Source organism: Azolla caroliniana, unplaced genomic scaffold (assembly GCF_043228905.1).
Source record: "Azolla caroliniana isolate FFs.n. ecotype wild unplaced genomic scaffold, voAzoCaro1.0.p SCAF_12, whole genome shotgun sequence".
Lineage (NCBI taxonomy): Eukaryota > Viridiplantae > Streptophyta > Polypodiopsida > Salviniales > Salviniaceae > Azolla > Azolla caroliniana.
Window position 1 is genome coordinate 875289 of NW_028230447.1, and position 9008 is coordinate 884296.

Genomic DNA, 9008 nt, shown 5'->3' on the forward strand with positions numbered 1-9008 from the left:
ATATTTAAAGCATTGTGCCATCTGATGACGCAATGGCATCCTCTTTCCACCAATTTCCCAACGTCATGTTTTCTTGTTTCTTTTTTACCGTTCCATGGTGTACCCCTAGAAGAATATAACTTTCCAACAAATGCAATGACTGGTTTTTGCATCTGGCATCCACCAATCTAGCGCCACCGATCAATGAAGATGGTGATCAAGGAAAAGTGGCCTCTTTTAAGGCCTAGGTTTTGTATATTATTTTATTGGTCCATTAAAAAGCATGTTGTTTGTCCTTATATATTCGTAAGGCTAAAGATACAATGATGTCGCTTTCTTTATTCATGTTTTTCTAATTGGTTCCAATGAACAACTACATATGTATACCACAAACGTATACTTCCCTTGCAATGTGTTCATGCGTCATCTTTCCACTAATAATCATTAATGGTGCAAAGGAGATCTTTTGGATATCTAAATCTTGGAGTGAAAATGTCTTCCAAGAGAGGCAAATTATGTTTGAGCCTTCTTTCAAATGGTTTGGTTTCTGTTGCATTTGATAAGAACTCCAAAAGTCCGAGATTTCAATATCTAGAGAGACATATATTTAACAACATTTAAAATACTTTTTGCGGAGAATGTTTTTTCTCCTTTTAAATTATAAATAGAGTCTCTAGTTCCTCAAACTCAAAAAAGCACTTTAATATTTCCGAGATTTAAAAGCATAAAAAAGAAAGGAGAGCAATAGAGAATAATGGGAAAAGGGCGTGCACGTTGGTGTAGACAATGCATTTCCTAGTTGTGAATGTCATGGTTTTAAACAATACAATGGATTGTAGCTGATTTATCAACTACTCTATTCTCTCTAATTCGGCAATAGCATCAACACATTGAAATCTGTAATAAACAAAGATTTTCCGAACATGTGTCTACTTTTTTCTCACTTTCCCCTCTTGACCGTTTGTAATTCCCTTTTTGCCCTTTTGGCATACACCACCCACCCCCACGAACTTCAAAACATTCTTCACATGACCACTCTACGCATCTATGTTTCCTCTACTCCAAATATTACCGTTTACTTTGTCCCGATCAACATTAAGTTCGTTTCATCGAGTTTCAAAGTGTTGTGAGTGTCACATTTCTTATTATGAGTTATATCAAGCTCACAACATCACATTACTATGATCAAAACAATGGCATTCCATACATTATACATCTCAACAACAAATATGCCACCTTGTAAAGTGTTGAAAGGTTGTGAACTTTATTTTTTGAACTAGGAATTGACAATAGTTTGGTTTCGATTGCCTTAAGTGGTTGGGTAGCGCTCAAGTTGAACCGAACAGAGCTCAAACCGGTTAAGGAAATTCAAGCCTGAATCGAGTTGAACCGAACAACCACTACCAAACTGTTTAAAAACAGTTTTATGGCTCAGTTATGGCTTGAGTTGATTTGTTGTCAGCTCCTAACTTGAATGAAATTAAAATGGGTAAACCATACAATTTGGCACGATTATAGATGAGAAGGAATATACATAGGTGGTATTTTGGCGAGCTTTTGAACTATCTTAAGTAATTGATTGGCATTATGCATGTGTCTAGCAAATGGGGTTTACAATACCAAGGTACTTGAAACACATTTTTATATCCAATTTCTTGAAGAAAAAGGAAAAGCAATCATACAAACAACAATGGAGAAGTATATCATATAACAAGTCGTAATTAGAGCATTCTTAAAGGAAATGGGTACTCTTGTTGTAAATCCTTGTGCCATTACATAGAGAACTCTACAATATATGCTACATGGTATTCTTCAACTATATGACCTCCATGATCTCTATGGAATGAAGACAAAAACTTTAGGTACAAGATATAAACAATATCTAATAAGTTGTGTTGAGCACCACAACGACCTTGTTTGTTGTTTTTCAACATTCTCACATAAAGTTGTTCCCAAATAACGTGAGATTTACATGTTAATGATGGTTTTTTTTCGAGCCGCCTCAACTTCATGATCAATCTAAAACAAACATTGGTGGTTTACACCATATTATCAACATCAAAGTCATAATTTGAGAGAACCCATGCCTGATCCTTGTCATGGGCTCATCCTCATCCCATTGATCACGATTAGTTTCCATGGACCTAAAAAAGGCACTTGTGTGTGTGTATAAATTTATACTACCCTTTTCTTGATTTGTGCGTGTCTTGCTTGTGTAAGGGACTATGCTAATCTTCTTTGTATCATGCTCGACCTTGAAAAGATATCTATCCACTTATCACTCCCTCTCCCTCTCTCTCTATTTTTTTTCCAAGAAGGATTCTTCATTAGTATTAAGAAACACCCCAAGGTTGTACATGAAGTATGTACATATAAGTTCTAATTGGCAACTTGAATAAATACTTTGGCGTCGATTAGAACCACTCAACCTTGTAAAAAATGCGCTTATAAAATATTCCTTTGTCCCATATGACTACAATCATTGTAATTCCCCATCTGTCTATTTTGTTCATTTTGAAACTTGTTTACATTCAAAATAAAAGAAAGGATAATATTAAAATAACAAACACATACCAGAAATGGAAATGATAAATAGTACTATATTTCATATATACAAGCTTGGTTTATATATGTCATAGTGGGCATTTACATCACTGTATTATATTTTATTACAAGTTTTTGTGAGATGGCCAATCCAAGTAGGTGGTGTCATAGGCAAGAAAACACATGTTCATTCTTGATATCCATGAGCTTCATTCAAGGATCCCATTTAGTCTACATTCACACGAATTTGTTAACAATGAGGGCCAAAGCTTAGATGATGAATATGGAAATAGTAGTATATTCAAGAAGTTATAATTTGGTTAGGTTGTTTGTACAACATGTTTGATGTCTAGCAGTGTGGGTCAAATTTGTGATTTTTCATTCTTTGTCTACATTTTTGCACTAAGGTTTGAGGGAACCTAGAAGAAGGGGTGTGGAGATTGAAATATCCCATATTTATATGCAATATTGTTGACATTATTGAACAACGAAATTCTAGATGACTATCAATACAACTATTAGACGTGCTTTATAGAATAGGGCAAACTAATGTATGTTATTCTCTAATTATAAGGGTACAAATCATAAAATAATAATTAGATCAGCAAACAAAATTTCCATCTTGATTGAAATATCCCATATTTATATGCAATATTATTGACATTATTAAATAACGAAATTCTAGATGACTATCAATACAACTATTAGATGTGCTTTATAGAATAGGGCAAACTAATGTATGTTATTCTCTAATTATAAGGGTACAAATCATAAAATAATAATTAGATCAGCAAACAAAATTTCCATCTATTATGGTCTTGATTGAAATATCCCATATTTATATGCAATATTATTGACATTATTAAATAACGAAATTCTAGATGACTATCAATACAACTATTAGATGTGCTTTGTAGAATAGGCAAACTAATGTATGTTATTCTCTAATTATAAGGGTACAAATCATAAAATAATAATTAGATCAGCAAACAAAATGTCCATCTATTATGGTCTTGATTTCTAGTGCAAATGAACATAAAATAATAAAGCAGTCAAATCCACCTGCATTAAGTGCACACCGAACACCAATAAGTGGTCAAAACACATAAGAACTTTTGCATTCAATAGAGGACATAAGACAAAACACTCAACATCATCTTTCGAGCACGAGAGTTTGTCATGAGCATTAGCTAAGTATTCTATCATATATAGATGCGGTTGCAAAGGTTGTTTCCTCTTTAATATTAGGTCATGAGGTCATGAGTACTATTAAGAAGGGTTAAGGGTTTAATCAAATGTCCAACAATATAAGAACATACTTTCAAAGTATTTCAATAATGTACTCGTGAATATGTTTCCTTAAGTTTAACATGCGAACATCAAGTTTTCAATTTGCGAGACAAGAAAACAAAAACAAAATTACTTTTACTTTAATTTAATTGCACTTTTCTGAAGAGCACTAAAGATGTTCATGTATATTTATTTTCCAATGATGTGATCTATATTTTAGTCTCAGTGCTATATTCTTATAGGTGGGCATGTTAGGTAGTTTACACTCTTGTGATACTAAAGTTGGTAATAAATTTATTGACAACCCTCATTGGTCATGTGCTTATTAAGTCCCCCTTTCATATTCTCCTACATAAGAATATTGTTATCTTTTGTATTAACAAAACTAGTTGGAGAAAATGTTGGTAACGTCATTGGAATGAAACCTCCCTCTCCTTCTCTCTTGATTCTGTTATTTCTATGAAAGTATTGTATACATTAAAACAACATCACAATATAAAAAACCCATGTCGTTGCTACAAATTTCAAGATCTTATGGCAAATTGTTGTAAAGCTAGTTGGGTAAAATGCAGCCCCTCTAACAATAAGGTGCATCCACAACTTAGTTGCAAGAATTATTGAATAAATTTTACTTTCCACCATAGTTCTCAAAATTAACATGTACGGGCACCTTGTGTAGATCCTCTTGATTGTGGAACTTCATGTATGTATTATGGGAATGTCATATTTGTTGAGGATTTAGACACCTTCACTTAACGGTCTAACAATCATACTCAGCCTACAACATGATTAAGGAAAAGAATAACACACAATGTAAAGAGTCAAGTGGGATTGTAATCGACTTACACTTTGTCATCCAAAATTTACTTAGTATGTTCGAGATGTAATCAAGTTGGGTAACCAATATTTCACAAAGGCATGCATATGATCTCAATGTTAAGGATGTATTGAAGCTCATACACATCCTTTATTTCAAACTAGGTGATGAGCAAATACTTCAAGTTCTGGATGGTGGCCAAGTGGTCTCTTCCAGACATTAGGTCATTGACATATAAGAGGACAAAGGTCATACCATTGGGGTTGTATCACACATAGAGTAACATGTTTGATTTGGACATGTTGAATCCAAGAATAGGAAGGTTTTGTGTAATCTTTGAGCGAAAGGCTCTAGGTTCGTGTGTGAGACAATAGAGGAGCTTCTTGAGTCAGCATATTGACGTGTAGATGGAACTCAAATCTCACACCTCTTTCCTCCTAATTAATTTTAACCATTTGGCTTATAACACTATAAGTCATATAATCTTGTATATATATACTCTATACCACCCTCCCTAGCCTTTCCACTATCTTTCTACACTTGAGCTTGCCATGTCATGACAACGACAAAGGGGTAACATATTTACCAAATAGATTTGAAGAATACTTTCCTCCAAGAAGATGTCATGGAAGAATTATATATGGTACAACCACCTAGAAATTCCAATGAAGGAGAGGAGGCCCCAAGGCAAGCCCTATGATGGTCGATTGTTGGCCATGATAGTTCCTTCTCAATTGAGGAGCAATTTGTTTCTTTGTGTGGGCTGGTCCACATTATTGTTTATGTTGGGCCAATGATGGTTGGCCAATTGAAGGAATCTAGATTTTGGCATTCGGAGATGTGGGTTCGAACCATGTTGCTCCTAAGGAAAAGTTTAGTGTAGTTTTTGTTTTCTTTATTTGCCAATGTTCTTGCTTTTCTTCTTGAAATAGAATCAAGCACACTTTTGCCCAACATTAGTGTGGAAATCCAAGTAGTATGTAACAAATAAGTAAACAAATTCATAGTTCCAACTTGCACTAAGTGCTAAGAAAAGAAACAAATGGTGGGTGATGGGTGATTCTCTCAGGCTCACATGAAAAGAGTGCCTTGACAAGTTCCACAATCAGACACACGTGTTCTCTTGTGAGGAGCTAGATTAAGTACTTTCATGTTGAGCCATTAAATGATGGATGGCTCATCTAGTGTACACGGGGGTACCTCTCCATAAGTTGTTCCATAGGGAAAAAAATATTTTCACATATGGAGAATTGTGCCGAGAACTTATTTGTTGTGGATAGAGAATTATTATCCTTGTGCAACACCCAAAATCGTGGGTTGTTATAAAGGATGTATGCCACTTAATCTCTCCTCCTTGGGGCACACAAGTACTATATTGAGGCTTGATAGCTAAGTAATAGGAAATACTAATGTCTATGAGTAATGGTTCGTTCAAAAGATACAACATTATTATGTTGGCATGAAAAAAGTAAAGCTCAATGAACCTTAACTATCTGTTCATCTAAATAAAACAAATCTCAATAAAAGCAGGCCTAATTGGTACTAATAATGTCTCATCTATGGCTCTTACTTTTATGTTGTAGGTATAGGAATATTATATCTATGCTAACACCCAAGTTGTGGGCACACAATTACTATATTGATCCTTGATAGCCAAGTAATAGGAAATAATAATGTCTATGAGTAATGGTTCGTACAAAAAATACAACATTATTATGTTGGCATGAAAAAAGTCTCTAATTATGCATTTTTTATTTTCATCAACATTGCTGCCATTTTCATTATTCACGTCAGATGGGGTTCATGCTTGGCCCCCTTGTCATTATCATTTTCACTTTGTCATTGCTATTGTGTCACTATCCTTTTGTTTTTGTATTATGTTTTAGTTGGACTAGTTGAATTGTTTTTTTTTTACAAAAAAAAAATCCTTCCATTAGTCATAAAATTTTATATATGAGATTGTTATATACAAATCCCAATAGGGGCGTGATAGTTCCATCTTATGTGGAGGCCCACTGACTCAAGAAAGGGAGAGAACGACCATTGTTGGATGAAGGTTAATCATTGTCTTTCGACTCCATCATATTGGCTCTTTAGAGTGGCTACAACTTCACTTCATATCTCCTACAATAACATTGGTTAATGCACGATTTGATTGGATAAGACCCATATACACCATTGTTTCTAGATAATCCAAAGAGCTATTGGGCTGATCAATTCCAACACAACTTGAGCTTTGGCAGTAATAGGAGTTGAGTGGATATTCTCGATTGTGGAAAACAAGATCTCATATGCCCTTATCACCAATATCATCCCCTCCTCTTGATGTTCGTACTTTTCAACCGAACCAGAGGGTATGCCATGATAACCAACATATATCCTCCCACTTGATTGTGTCTTGCACATGGCATAATTGCAACCGAACCAGGGTATGCCATGTGCAAGACACAATCAAATGTTCGTACTTTTCAACCAAACCAGGGTATGCCATGATAACCAACATATCTCCCCCCACTTGATTGTGTCTTGCACATGGCATAATTGCAATAGGTAGCAAACCCCCCACCATATTTGATGGGTCTTTGGGCAATCCCACAGAGTTGGATTGACTCTGTTACATTTGGGCACACTACACAATTATCACCATTGACCAACATCATCCCCTCCTCTTGATGTTCATACTCGTCAATTGGAGTTTGCCATGATAACCAATATATATTCCCGCACTTGATTGTGTCTTGCAATAGGTGGCATAATTGCAATAGGTGGTCAAAATTTTCCATATTTTCATATTTTCCGCCAAAATTTGGTAATAACTGTATGGGGAACATTATATGTGTCCCATATATTTGTAGCAACTGGATCTCGAGCAATTTGAGGGGCGAGAATGTGGCGACCTAATCTAGTCGTGAATTGGAAGAAAGGGATGACTTTGCTTCCTTGACACACATAAGGATTGGGCCACATCCATTGCAAAGGGTCTTGGTAGACCTTACGTAGCTATGTATTTTCATGAGTACATGTGTCATTCTAGTTGTACTTTGATTGGATTGGGATCTACAATCCATTTAGGACATGTATATACGAGTACTTGAATTGTCATGTTCGATGTTGATACCTCATTGTCTTGTAGTTCAGGACCTTGGATCTTGTCTACTGTTTCCCTACCTCTTGGGATCAAAGAGCCCTCCTCCTCATAGCCTACCTCTTGAATTGTTGTATTGCAAATCCAATCTTCTTTCCTTGGTCTCGCTCTTGATCATAATTGTAACTCAATCATTAGAGTGGGTGCATGTCCAATCGAACTTCAAGTTTTCCATATATATTTATTTGAATTGAATTCGAGTGAACAAGAGAGATTCATTTAAGATGAATGAAAATATCATATTAAAGAAACATCATGTTATCTTCCATTACATGATTTTAACTTACAATTCCATTAAATTAAAATACCTTGTTGGTAACACATCAACACACATAATCAAAAATGAAATGGAATGATGAAAATAAATACCATAGCCATGGAAAATATTAGTAATATGATTGTTATTAGGCGAACTGTCCACAATTTGGACCTTTTGATGCAACAAATAGACTCTTTAGTGAAATATATATTCATAATGATGTAAATATTATCTTCCTTCTAACCAAGATTTAAATACGTGCAAGAGGATCTAGTGCGGCCCCCAGAGGAAGTGATCATGGACATATGGTTTGCGCTTATCAGTTGCCTACAAGGGCAATTGGACGAGGTTTGCAACCATTCCAATGACGTGGTTACTGCCCATTTGCGCTTTTGGCAGAAATGGCGGAACACGCCTATGGTGACACAAGGAGGAAGTAGCCTGAGGTGGAACTACCAACCCCCACGCTGGTTGTTTTCGTCTCACTTACCACCCTCCCTTCGTTGTCGACCCCAGGAGTTGTCTCGTACTAGCCATCACTAAAGGGCACCGTTTTTAGCTATAGGTGCTTACATTAAGTAGTCAATCCGAAAGGCGATGTAACTAGTCTCATTTTCTTGAACTTGATCGGGGGGAGATTCCTCAATCTATGTATAAGCCTCCTTGTACAATCTCTTTGTAATAATCCTTCCTAACTAATGGGAAAGTAGCTTCATTTTGGAAAAAAAATAAATAGGTGCAAGAGATTCTCCTTAAAACCCCATTTTTTTGCCAGAAATGCTTCTAGATTAAAAAATGGTTCTCTCTTTGTTTCTATCTTTAGATGCATGTATTTGACGAGTTTGCCTTTTATGCTCCCCAGAACACATCTTGGGCTTAATCCATAAGTTATAACTCCTTACATCACATTCTTTTGCTAAAATGATTGTCGTAGCCAAGTCCATCTTCAAAAGTCCTTTTGTGATTATCAATCC